The sequence below is a fragment of the Limulus polyphemus genome, unplaced genomic scaffold (genome assembly GCF_000517525.1).
Source record: "Limulus polyphemus unplaced genomic scaffold, Limulus_polyphemus-2.1.2 Scaffold739, whole genome shotgun sequence".
Classification (NCBI taxonomy): Eukaryota; Metazoa; Arthropoda; class Merostomata; order Xiphosura; family Limulidae; genus Limulus; species Limulus polyphemus.
Window position 1 is genome coordinate 19,241 of NW_013666349.1, and position 14,702 is coordinate 33,942.

A 14,702-nucleotide genomic window follows, 5' to 3' on the forward strand; every position below is an offset into this window, starting at 1 on the left:
CCATATCTTTTTATTATTCTCTTTTTGGAAATGCCTCAACTCTCAGAAAATATTGAAACATGAACACAAAATTACTGAAAATTAAACTGAACATACAAAAGTTTTAATTTTAAACGTAGCAATAATGCTAATTTTGTGACACAGTTTCTAAATTATGGAATTTTCGTATATTCATACTTTGGTTACCTAAACATATAAACAGAAAAACTAGCTGCATATCTTGTGATTTTTGTTTTTATTTATTTATACATAATATATATGATTCGGTTTATTTGGGTTTAAGCACAAAATTAATTACACGATGGACTGTTCCAACCACAAGCACTGAAACCCGGATGTTAGAGTTATAAGCCATCAGACGTAACACTGAGCCGCTAGGGGGTGCATATTTCTGTAAAAGGTAGTTTTGTATTTAAACACAGGTGTTGAGATGGATAAGTCAGTGAGTTCCTATTTGTAGGTCCATGGAAATTAAAGTTAATCATCACTTCTTCTAATATGGCAGAGTTTTTTTTTTTAGTTTTTTATACTGTATTGTATTTATACGTCAGTGGTCTTTACGCGTTTGGTTCGGCAATTTGCACAAAGCTACACAAGACCTATCTGCACTACCTTTCCTTAAGTTTAATCTTATAGACCAGAAGGAAAGCAGCTAGTCAACAGCGTCTACCGCCAACTCTTAGGCTAATCGAATCGAATAATGGTATTTGACAGTAACTCTAATAAAGTACTCACAGACCCAAAGTGCGGAGAACGTTTTTACGGAAAGATGAATAAAGGTGGAGTTTTGTTTTTTATTTAAGGTGGCGAACTGAACTGATAGAAATTGTGTATTGCAAGTATATTTTCATAATTTTGTTTAAAAGAGAAACGAGAAATAATTGATAGTGGTAGCGCTGGCTGTACTGCGAAATATTGTTGTACAATAAAATACTTAGTAGTAAGAAAAGGCATTACAAATACCTAGTAGCGGACCTAGGATTTTGGAAAAGGGGCTGTGGTCCTCTGGATGGGCGCCACATAATTTCGGCAGTCATACGATACATTAAACTGAATATAATATTATAATATTACAAATTATTGTCCTGTAGCTAGGAGAAGCAGGAAATAAAATATTTTATTGAATTTATTTATTGTTAAAAGGGGGTGCTGTCAGAGCGTAAGGGCGCAAAATTATGAAAAGGGGGCGCCCCCCCCCCTGAGTCCGCTAGTGCAAATACCTTTGATATATTTATTCCATGTTTAACGCAATAGCTGTTTTATCTTTCTTTTTTGTAGAGTCTGGAATTGGCGAAATTATTATAAACAAGTTTCTAAACTATAATTTTTGTTTTTTGTAAAAACTATTAACTTATTTATAAAAACATTTTTAGTGGCTTTCATAACTCCACAAGGACTGTTTGAGTTTATTGATTTTTGTTTTTTCATATGGCTTAAACTACCCATCATATTCTCAGAGAGTTGACTTATGGTATCTCAGCCTACTGATGATACAGCTGTACAACCAGTCAGTTCAGTCATGACAGAAGAAAGGTTTATGTAACAGTTGCGTGAGTTCCTAAATGGAATACGAAAAACAAAGCGAAAAGTAACTGATAAAGCTGGAAACAAAAACAAAACGTGTTTGGAATGGCAAAGATCTCGTATATAGTATTTCTGACTTAGAAATATAAACAATAATCCGTAAAGATTAAAAATATAGAAAAATATATATTATTGCTTAGTAACTATTGGGTAAATAGGTTGTTTTTTTGCTTTGACTGGCTATTATCACAGATTAATTCCAAACTGTCCATTTGGCTAGCCTAAAAATCTCCCAAAGATTGTGAAGTAGAAAAATATTCTAAGCAAGAGTTAACAAGTCTAACTCCTGAACTTACTTTCCTTGTAGCTTTCCTGCTTTTTTCATAAATTATAAGTTTTTGGTGTGAATGGATCACGTTAAAACTTCAGTGATAACCTTTTGAAAATGAAGCCTTTATTCAAAAAATAAAATTGTAAATGACGCTACAAGTATAACTGTGCCAATGTTTTGTTACAGTTGTGCCACCAGGTGGCTTAGCTATATGCCTGAGAGCTTATAACGCTAAAATTCAAGGTTGGATCCCGAAACTGGCAAAGCACAGATAATTAAGCTAGTTCCACTTTGCGCTTAACAACAATCACAAAAATGTATCTGACGTTTTTTTGTTTTTTTCTGTTTGAGCTAGTTATTTATGCCTGTGAGCTTGATTAGACATCATGTATTACATTTGTTAATGACTTATTTATTAATGTCAAGTTGTCTTGTGACCTGTGGCGAGAAACGTATTTTTTAATTTCCTTAAACTCGTGGTTGATTGAGAGTGGTATTGCTATTGTGAACCACTGGCTGAAGTAGTTTAAACAGTGATTTTGTCGTGTTGTGTAAAATATTGTTACACCGAGACTTGTGAATTGCCAGACATATGAAAGTGACTGCAAACTTTTTTTCCACTGTGTTCGTTTCAAAGGTCAACTACTGTAGAGATCTATAGCGATCTTATCATTAACTCTTAGAACGAAGAGATAAATAAGTACCAGACTTATATGCTGAAAGTAAACTGTTGTGAACTTTGCTTAACGAAGATACAACTGGCTTCAGTACGCTAGTTTGTTTTTGAAATACTTCAATAACACATTTATTTCTTAAAATGTGTGTCAGTGATATTATATCTTATATTGACTATGTGACCGTGTACAGTGCAGGCGTGTAAGTTTCCTGTCCTCTCTACTTCAATAACACATTTATTTCTTAAAATGTGTGTCAGTGATATTATATCTTATATTGACTATGTGACCGTGTACAGTGTAGGCGTGTAAGTTTCCTGTCCTCTCTTCTACGAAGACATATATGGTCGAAAATGACTTCTCACATAATATAACATAACCTGGGAATGTCCACTAGAGGGAATGTACAGATCAACAAAAGTTTAATACAGATGGTAATTATCATCAGACTGTAAACATAGTACCATGTTTTTTACCAAGATAAATAGGGGGAGAGTCATTCTGAACTAATGAAACAATGGAACATCTCATTTAGTCACCCACAAACATATAATTAAATATGTACAGCGTCCCTGTTAACCTTCAGTACAACATTATACACACAGGAAGGACAATTGCTAAGTAGACATCAACAGACATCATAAGTTCCTGTTCTATCCTAGTAGACGTCACAGAATGCACTGTATAACTTTTACATTCAGAATGACAGTAGGCAGGCTAAGCTCAACCAGCACCTGTTTTATGTTTAGGTTCAGTGTACTTTCCTAACAGCAACAGGTGATTTAGTTATAAACCCTTAAAGCGCTATAAAGCAAAAAGCCTTAATAACATAGCAGTCATTAACTATTTAAATACCTTGAGATTTAGTTATAAATTTATAAGATATAAGTTAATTTATTTCGTATTCGTTTTATTTATTTATTTTGTAACTGCTACGAGTAAACTGGGGGTCCAATTAATTCAGGGATTTGTTTTAACATGGGTCAGTGTTACGTATTAGGATTTCAAATAGTCCGAAGCCGAGTTAACTGATGATTTAAATTTAGTAGTTAGATTGTACTTTAGATTTAGTAGTTAAATTAAAGCCGATATACCGTCAATTTATGATATTTGCGAACAAGATTGATAGACACCGTTTTCGTTTTTAACACAAATACAATTTAATATACACATAACAACACAATTTAAAATAACAATTATTACAAATAGTTATTACAAACAAAGATTTATAAACGAAAGTTTCACAAACTTACAAACAATATAAAATCTTCTTTCTAGTTTTGAACTCCCTTGATATATTATAGAGGGTTTAAGATGAGCGAGTTAATTTCAAGTTGATGTAGATACGATTCGCCGGGAAGCTAGCTAGCTTTGTCCTTTGCCACACACATTGAATTGTTGGTCCGTTGAAGTTAGATAATGTATTCGTTAAAATACTAATGTCCGATAAGAATCCACTGAAGTTAAACGATTTGTAACGTTCGAAATTTATAAATATTCCTGGTCAAATATCTTAAGCTTTCCGATTGATAAGCGTTATAAAAATCACATTTGTAGATTCGAAGTTTATAGCACACTGATCATAGCGAACTACTAATAGACACTCTCTTTTTGGCGTGTCGCATTTATTGTATTTATAGGCGTGGGAAGGTTTTCTAGAAAATTCAGATTACATAACAATACTGAGCTATATTTAAACGTTTACGTATATAGATATATTGTTGATTTTTACTTTCAAGAATCTTCTAAAACTTTAGAGAATAGGCGGGAGTTTCGCAATACATTTCTAACGCTATAAGCAAGGCATGTTTTTAAATACAAACTTAATGTAAACAACGTTGATATTAAAATAAATACATAACAACATATTCGTTACAATAAAAAAATATCGTATGAGTATGAAAGTCCATAATAACATGGAAGATAAAACAGGACACATTGACATTAAACTTCAAAATGTTTCATTCTCTGTGTCCTTATCAGTTAATGTACGCATAAAACAAATAATAATTTATGCATTAACTATAAATGAAGTGTGTTTCTATCATTACTTTTTCATACACGTGTAGATAACGAGACGTGCACGTTCTCAACTATTACTGTTGTATACATTGTTTCTTTGTTTAAAATGTCTGTTACATCGATTAAAGGAGAAGTAGTGAAATATAGATTATCTAAAGATGCAACAGGTAACATCTGAAAACAAAGACGTTTCTTAATTGCTATATTTCCGTGACTTTAGTTCAAAAAGAGGACACGCGAAAGTTCAAGGCTAATATATTCTTCAGGAAAGGTGAAAGGCCCATGCAAGATAACGCTGTATATACACGCGACCTGCACGCGATATCAGATAGAATCTAACGTGTTACAGTCGACTGAGTAGTTGCACCTTTCACGTGACTGTACTGAGTTTGCGCATCTCTGAGTCACCACGTGTTGCAATAACGATAAAATACCGAAATTGCGACGTCATTAAGCTACTCTCAATATTCCAATTAGATCACGAAAGTTAGAACTGTACGAGTGTTATATAACGTTCTGCGCATGCTCTATGCGCTTATCATTCTCTGTTAATGTGACCCTGTCGATCTGATTGTTGTTTCTTCTACGTACGATCAACTACTCACTGTAGATAATTGGAAATATTCACGTATACCAATAATGTTTAATCACAAACAAATATAAATAAGCAACTGAGCGGCCAACATAACTAATTTCATGGGAAAATTATGTTTGTTTCAGAATTTTACCGCAAAGTTAAACATAGCGCTATTTACGCTTGAATTGTTCCAATTTTGAATTTATAAGCTAAATGAATGTCAGCTAGTTAACAGAATTCACCGCCTACTCTTAGCCTAACACTTGTATGACCGCATAGAGGAATATGACCGTCACTATTATAACACACTCACGGTTCCGAGGTTCGGAGCGCGCTTTTGAGGCAACAGACATCAAACCCTAGAATACAATAAAACAGTGTGGACATTGTGATTTTCAAAATAAATAAAGTACTCTGTTTAGCTTTTTTTTTAACTTAAGGACAAATATATTTCTCTAGCATTGTACATATTACACCATTGTAATGCTTTCAGATTTTACAATAAACATTTGATCCAGTATGTATACGCATAATGCAGTTTGTTTTAATAGGTATAAACGACTGTATATAAGGCACAGATTACGTTGTAGATATGATCGACCATGTTTTCTTAATCGCTTTCAGCTTCTAGCATTCACGGGTATGCTAACAATACCAACTCCGTTGCAATAATGCAGCGTTTCCCAAACTTTTGTCATCGACGCCCTGCCCCCCTTTTAATATATATGGTTTCTTGCGTACCCCCTCTTTTTGATTTTAAATGAATGAAAGTATGAGTTAAGTAATATACACGGATATACATTAAAATACTAGTAAAATACACGGATATACATTAAAATACTAGTATAATACACGGATATACATTAAAATACTATATCTGTTACGGTAATTACTTATTATCATCATTAATAAAACACATTTTAAAATGCTTAATTTTGCATTATTGGATCTACCCTAATCGCTCGCACCTCCCCCCCCCCCCCCGTGGGCGCTCCCCACACTTTTTAGAAACACGTCATCATTGTACTTGTTCACATTCACACTAATAAGATATAACCCTGAAAACCTGCTGGGCACAGCACAGATAGCACGTTATGTAGCCTTGTGATTGATAACAAACGAAACGAAACCGGAGTAAGAACTAATTAACATCTTACTCTCTGCGCACAATAGGCCTAGCATAGCCTGGTGGTTAAGTCGATCGACTCGCAATACGAGGGTCGCGGATTCAAATCTTCCATCACCGAACATGCTCCCCTTTTCAGTCATGGGGACGTTATCATGTGACAGTCAATCCAACTATTCGTTGGTAAAAGAGCAGCCTAAGAACTGGCAGTGGGTGATGTTGACTAGCTGCCTTCCCTGCTAAATTATGGACGGTTAGGCGCAGGTCAAAGTTCACAGTCACCCAAGTGAAGGCTTCTATTGACTAATGTACAGATGTATCGTTCAGAAAAAGACATTTGCTAATTTGAGTCTGTTTGCCATGCCCCCCAGTGGCACAGCGGTATGTCTGTGGACTTATACCGCTAGAAATCGGGTTTCGATACCCGTAGTGGGCAGAGCATAGATAGCCCTTTGTGTTGCTTTATGCTTAATAATAAACAACAACTGTTTGCCATAGTTATTCAAAAACGGAACTTCTAAAACGTCTTTTATAACACCTAGAATTGTTTTAGAACAAAGCCCCATTGGGCTATCTGCTCTGTCTAACGCGGGGAACCGAAACTCGGATTTTAGCGTTGTAAGTCCGTAAACGTATCGCCGTCCCACAGAGTGACACTAAAGTCTAGAAACGAGATAACACGGGAGCTATTAGATCAAAGTGTCAGATAAGCAACGATTTCTTTCTTATTGTGTATCTAACGTTTGATTCTATTATGGATTACAAAAATGAATCTTGTTGTTTTAGTTTCACTTTGTCGGGTGATATCACACTATAAATCTTCTGTATTTATTTTCGAAAAAATCTTACGGTTTTACCCAATGCCGTACATGCTGATATATATATATATATAATAAAGTAATTGAAAAAGTGAAATTAAAAACAATCCACAAGGTTTAACTAAATGTTTAACAGCTTTAGGTATGGTATTTAGCGTTTATCATAAACATGGTTGAGATTTTTGGTATGCAACTCACATCAGCGCACCTGAGCTAAAGGACAAGTCAGAGATCTCTAAGATTTAAGTACAGACGTCTCTAATTTTGAGTTACAGACCAAAATGTCAGCCGATCAGTAGAAACCGAGTTATTGGAATGAATGTCACTCTCATAACATACCAGGTGGTTAGGATGCTCGACTCGCAATCTGCGGGTCGCGGGTTCGCATCCCCATCCCACCAAACATGCTCGCCCTTTCAGCTGTGGGGGCGTTATAATGTTACGGTCAACCCCACTATTCGTTGGTAAAAGAGTAGCCCAAGAGTTGGCGGTGGGTGGTGATGTCTAGCTGCCTTCCCTCTATTCTTACACTGCTAAATTAGGGACGGCTAGCGCAGCTAGCCCTCGTGTAGTTTTGCTCGAAATTCAAAACAAACAAACTCATAACATAGTCCAATATTGGCAATTAACTTTGTCGTCTACCACTCTTTGTGGCAGTAATATTTTGTATTTTCTAAACCATCTGTGATTTTTGTCAACATAGTATTCTTAAATTTGATTTAGTATGCTCCAAAAACAAAATTAATAAGCTCGGTTCAAGAAAAGAACAATATTTTTATAGAATTTTGTTTTGTTTGTAACTTTAAGTACAAAGCTACATAATGGGCTATCTGTGCTCTGCCCACCACGGGTATCAAAACTCTGGTTTTAGCACTATAAACCTTCAAATTTACCATTATGCCATTGGGGGGGGGGGGCATTTTATAAACATTTTATCTTGTTTGGTATCGTAGTGTATAAACTATTCTAGTTATCTGCGCTAATTTAGCAGCGAAAGACTAGAGTGGAAGGCAGCTAGTCAACGGCCCGGCATGGCCAGGTGGTTAGGGCATTCGACTCGCAATCTGCGGGTCGCGGGTTCGAATCTCCGTCCCACCAAATATGCTCGCCCTTTCAGCCGTGTTATAATGTGACGTTGTTATTAAGAGTAGCCCAAGAGTTGGCGGTGGGTGGTGATGACTAGCTTCCTTCCCTCTAGTCTTACACTACTAAATTAGGGACGGTAGCGCAGATAGCCCTCGTGTAGCTTTGCGCGAAATTCAAAAACAAAAAACAAAGCTAGTCATCACCAGGCAGATGCGGTTACTAGAAATTTGAAATTAATGTATTGAGATGACTGAATGTATTATGTTCTATTGCTCATAAAGTACTCCCTGTGATAATATAATGGTAGTCATAGCAACTTCAACTCTTCACCCCTAAAGGTTATAAGATCCATTTTTTTTCCACACAGTGTATGCGAAAAAAAAGAAAAACAGAAATAAATCAAACAACAGTATAAAATCGTGATCAACTAATAAAACACCACATGGCCACTATGTAGGTTGAAGTTTGCGCTGTTTCTAGCACGCAAACTGAAAATTGATATCATAATGGATTTAACGCACACCTGTAGAGTCTGTATTTCAATCTACCTTTTCGAATATGTTTTTTTTTTTGTCCATGATACAATAACGCTTGCAGAACTTCATTTATGATGTAGAACAGTGCGGGAAGAGAGAGACGTAATTCGCGTGATCAAACATACATACAGATGTAACTGATAACGTTTTTTGCGTGTGATACAGAAGTATATATATCAAAATAATATTTTTTTACGTCCAGAAAATTAATAAATATTCCGTTAAAACAATGTTTTACACCAAGAAAGTTAATAGGTATTCCGTTAAATTACTCCTGTTGGCTAAGAAACTATACTATTAACCCCAACAATAATGTTGTATTTGAAGCACAAAACTAATATACAACTTTTAGTTTCTTTCCTAAACTCACTTTTGTCTTCTTTATTCCACTTAGTGTATTGTGTTCAGAAGAAAATTCAAATATTTTAAGGTGATTGTACTTAATTCTATTTAGTTAATAGCTCCGTATTGAGTTTCATTGCTTTTCTGAACACCTAATTCCTGGATTCAGTAATAGATAGGCAAAATTCTGTAATTTTTTGGTGAGAGTATTTCAATACGTATGAAACTCCCTCCCTTACGATGGAGTTTACTTTTAGACTATATATATAACTGGAAGTTTTTAAACCATTTTAAAACCCATACCCTTACGTATAATGGTACCTGTAACTTCGTTGGTTTTTAATACATTTATTATGTATCCAGATAATATAGAGTTTTCTTTATAAACAACTCAATAACTTTCACCTGAGTTGTATATCTTAAATCCTCTGAAACTATAGCACCTTCCTACGTTGCGGATTTCCTGTCTGTTAAATGACTTCTAAAGATAATAAAAAACTAAGTATATCTTAAATCCTCTGAAACTATAGCACCTTCCTACGTTGCGGATTTCCTGTCTGTTAAATGACTTCTAAAGATAATAAAAACTAAGTATTTTAGTTGAAAACAGGAGCTCCCCCGGTAGAACAGCGATAAGTCTTCGGTTTTACAACGCTATAATCAGGGGTTCATTTCCCCTCGGTGGACACAGCAACTTTCCAGATGTGGCTTTGTTATAAGAAAACACACACCGAAAACAGGAACGTTATTTGACCTATTAATACCAGAGAGCAGTAATTTAGATCCTCCAACATTAGATATTGTATTATTTCATGGTAAACAACGTTTCGTCTTCTTTCGTGGTTGAACAGTCGTGCTTACCATGCTCTATAGTTATATGTTCATTTTCTTTGAAAGCATTTTTCCAAATTCCAGTTTTCAGAGCAATAGTTCAAAGCTGGTAACAAACTTTGTAGTTTACCACTCCTCACGGTGGTAATATATTGTAGTTTCTAAATTACCACTCATTCATTTTAACCTCTCGAGATCGGTAACGTATTTTGCACTATTTAATTGCAGAGAGTTATAATGTATCATAGCCCCGGCATGGCCAGGTGGTTAGGGCGCTCGACTCGTAATCTGAGGGTCGCGGGTTCGAATCTCCGTCACACCAAACATGCCAACCTCCCAAGTCCAGGATGAGAAAGGATGCGAGGCTAGCAACTCCACCCCGTAAAAACCAACCTGCTACAAGTAACTGCAACAACAACAACACCTTCCGTTGGCGAAGTGTTGTTGCGGCCCTATGCTCCACTGGGAGTTTACAGGAATAAAAATAATAATAATAATGTATCAAGCAATATTATACGTTTTACTTTAAAAACCATCATACTTTGGTCTACGGAAAGTTCAATATCATAAACTTTATTTAACTCCGATAACCTATGATGAATGTTTTATTTTGTCGGTGGAAATGATCAGATTTCTATTTCATATTGTGTGTAACATACTACAATAACATCACATATCCCTCGACCAGCAGTGATAAATTTCTAGTTCGTAGTCGACTTTATTTTATATCATATAAATCGTGAAGAAATACTTCACTTTTTGTCATATACATTTATATTTACCCTCGTTTCTATTAACTCTGAATCGGTAGCTCTCTTGTACACTAAATTTGACCGTAGGTGTTTTGTAGTATCAACCTACCATTTTCACGTGAAGTTATTTTATTCAACATTACCTCGTGTTTTATTAATCACGCATTTGTGTGTGTGAGGGGGTATTTTCAATAAGAATCATTCTTTGATAATTTATTTAAAGCTATTTATGATTTAATTACGTGTTCTCGAGAAGAACGAGAACATACTTGTTCACTCCGTGAAGTTCGCTTAGCAACAGAGAAAACCTTCGTAACTAAGTAGTTTGTGATTGTTCTTTGTATAAGCTCGGGAAACAATGAGCGTAGATCGTATCTTCTTCCTCATTGGCTGATTTTGTCTACGTTGAATGACGTAATCAGAATAAACAAACCCATGCTCTGCCCTGGCGTGTAAAGAACTTCAAGCACATCTGGGGAAACGTCGGAAGAGACTGACTGACTCGTTGAGAGTACTAGAAATCAAGTTCGATAGAGAAACTATTTGTTTAGAGCTCCTAATCAAGTTAACCACCAATTACTGACGGCCTAAAACTAATGATACGCAGCATATCATTTTGATAGGCAGACGCTCTTAAAATCAGGTAAGAATAAATTGTATATTTTTTTATCAGATTCATGAATCCGAGAGTTTAATTTACTGATGAATAGTTTGAAATATATATATGTATATAAAAGAACAACGTATTAAAACCTAAAGTGTAGTCAAAATGCTAGGAAAATATTAAACCTGTTTTTTTTAACTCAAACTGTTTTGTTTTTAACGGGAGCTCTGTGTTTGAGCAGACTGTCAAATTACATAAGTGTATCCGTGGTTGTCAGACGTCATAGTTAGGGGAGATTATAATACTTGAGCAAATCCACGAGCTTATGGATACGTGCAGTTAAAGTAGTGTATTGTTTCTTATTGATAGGTAAGCCTTGCACCTCCCAAACGTACATAAATCATTTGATATACCAAATTATGTTTAGCTGATATTATTGTTGTTGTTGTGGAAACTTGAAGCGTGGTATAAAATGGTGTTGATAATAAATAGAATATGCTCATCGTACTGGAAACCTATATTTACTCGTTCGAAGGTGTGAATAAAAGTATCATTCTTATTGTGATATCACACTAACTACTGATAAAGAGATCTAGTTTCGCCAGTTTAGGCGTTTAACACCATAAGACTTAAAGATCTCTTAAATTGCTGACGTTTATAAATAGCACCTCAACTGAGGTTTCACGTGGTGTAATCTAACCGACCCGGTGAACTCCCGTATTAGCGAAGGCTGACGTTGTACATGGCACAAAGTGTAGTACAGTTACAATATAACTGTTCCCATTGGAAATCTAGATAGGATCACTAGGGAAAGTTGGGAATACAATTACTATCAGTATCGTTACGCTTTCGTATCACACCAACTACTCTTGCTGCAGCTTTATGCCGTATACACTGTATAACTGAATTAAATTTTGCAAACTTAAAATTCAACACTGATTTTACAAGTTTTATTGAGACACTTTGTTTTTCATAATTCAAAAACATATCGCACGATAAATGTGGTTCCTGAGAATTCACGACTAGTTTAAGCAGACTCACACGCCTTGAGTGCCAGTTTTATAACAATATTGATCTTCCAAATGCTATAAATAAATTCGTTTCTCTACATAGGTTGTTATGGAGGTTTTTCTGGTAGCTGTTTTTTTTATTAGACACAGCGACTATTTCCAGTATTAGACGTTTTTAAGTATAATACCGTATAAAGTTTTGGTCTTTGTAAAACGTTACTAAAATAGTAGTCGTTGAAATATATTCATCAAGAACTGTGCCCCAGACATTTTGAAAGTCGACCATTTTTTTTTCAGCTGTGGGTAAAAGTTATAAAACTTACGTTTACAAACAATAGGGGTTCCAGCCAAAAAATAAAAAACCTTTTCCTAACATGCATAAATAATTAGTTATAACATATTAGGAAAATGGTTGAAATAAACAGTTATAAATGTTAAGAAAAAAGCTATTTTTAGTGTTAGCTTATAATTCTGTAACATTTACCCTCAGTGGAATAGAACGATCGGCCTTCGAACTTCTAGACTGCAGCTCCGCTCTTGCGGAATAGATTTTAATGACTAATGATTTTACTAACGTTTTGTGATGTTTTATTTAGATTGTAAGTCACTTACAAATTGTTTGTCAAAACATTCAAAATTTTACAATGAAATTGTGCTGTTCTAAGCTTATTTTGTGTGATGTTACTTCCTTTTCTGAGTTGTCACAGAAAAATGTTTGTCTGTTTGTTGGGTGGAATATTTCTAAATGGCTTACTTTCGTAAGGATTCTGGTTTTCTCATTCGATATCAAAAAGTAAAAGTGAACTTTGTAACTATTATCGTAAATATGAAACCACTAGGTTATATTTACAGGTTTAAAGATAATAATTAGGAAAACTAGTGGTATAAATTGTACTATTTACACGTACGGATGTAAGCAGTCTTATGTTGTTTAAATTAAATGCAGAAAAGCGCACTTTTCGTAAAAGATCTTTGGCAAAAGTTAGTTATCTTTACCGGTTTTTACATTTTTTATTGTTCGTTCAATTCTAAAAACATGTACAGTCTATAAGTTCGATACGGTTAGTTAATAATAGTGTAATAACACTGCATTATTTACAGCTAAAATATTTGCAGTTTACATTACAATATTCAAGTATAAATTTCCATAGTTTTTATTCTATTGTAACTTTATATGCGTTAAGAGTTTTTGCGAATATACAAGGATCTTGTAAGGAAATGATCAGTTTTTTTAATGTCTTAAAAGAATAACAGGAAGTTAATAACAGGAGGAAGTAACCGATAAGTTTAATAAATAGGTTGTTTGAGTTATTCTTAAAAATAGGAATTTTTGTACGTCTTGTATATATTGATTGTTTAAGATAATTTGTATCTGTGATGAATTTCGGTTTCCCTTTACGTAATAATTAAAATTTCGATCTCGTTTTTAAAAACAACAATTAGCATCAGAAAAAAAAAAAGTTTTAAAGGTAAAAGACGGTGTTTGGAAAGTTGACGTAATCCGAATTTTATATGTCGGTGATGCCAAGCTCGGAGTGAAAAACAGGATACTGTCCACGCGGGAAAACGATGTAGAGGTCCGAAGTTATTTTAGGTATATCTATATATCTCAATTTGAGAGAGATGTTGCAGAATATTCTGAGAATATTGCCTGAGCTGGATTCTTCTATCTGTAGTGGGGAACATTTACTACTAGTTGTATGTTTTGGATGCTATCCGCCGCGGGGAAAGCGTTTTTTTTTATTACAGTTCAAAGGTTTAAAACTGACGAGGTAAGAAACTGTTCTTTTTTTGTTTAGAATTAAATTTTTACCTATGGAGGTATTAGTCTTTATAAGTGTTGACAGTTAAGTTTTGATTTTACACTAAATTATTGATATCTATAATACTGACCACGTCTCACAAGCAGAAAACGTTGTTGAGGAAAGGAATAGTAACCTATAACAGATCAATTAAAACAATATGATTGAATAGACAGTTTTACCACTGAAATGTATTTTTTTTTACGTACAACTGTTCAACCTGTCATGTTCAGCTAAACTGACCGTTATATAAAACAGCGAATCAGAATCCCGAAACACAAAAACTTGCTTTATTTGATACGATTGTGTATCAATATCTAACAATACCGCTAAGTTTATACATCTCAAGTATTTGTTATGTTTGAGTATCAACATTTTGAGTACTGTCCAAGTTCATACAACAACTCAAGTATTTGTTAGGACAACTTATCAACACTTAGAGTACCGTTAAAATTCATACAGCAACTCAGGTATTTATGATTAAGTATCAACATTTAGAGTACCGTTCAAGCTTATATAACAACTCAAGTGTTTGTTATGACTAATTATCAACATTTAGAGTACCGTTCAAGCTTATATAACAACTCAAGTATTTGTTATGACTAATATCAACATTTAGAGTACCGTTCAAGCTTATATAACAACTCAAGTATTTGTTATGACTAAG

At 34.5% G+C, this 14,702-nt stretch overlaps 1 protein-coding gene across 1 annotated transcript in view; it reads left to right on the forward strand.

The window, feature by feature from the left end:
* Positions 1-11,106: 11,106 nt before the first annotated feature.
* The window catches only part of LOC111085960, a 47,108-nt gene continuing 43,512 nt past the window's right edge, over positions 11,107-14,702 (forward strand). Inside the window, exon 1 of the mRNA XM_022386950.1 lies at positions 11,107-11,262. The gene's annotated coding sequence lies outside the window, so the exon portion shown is untranslated. The remainder of the gene's footprint in view (positions 11,263-14,702) is intronic.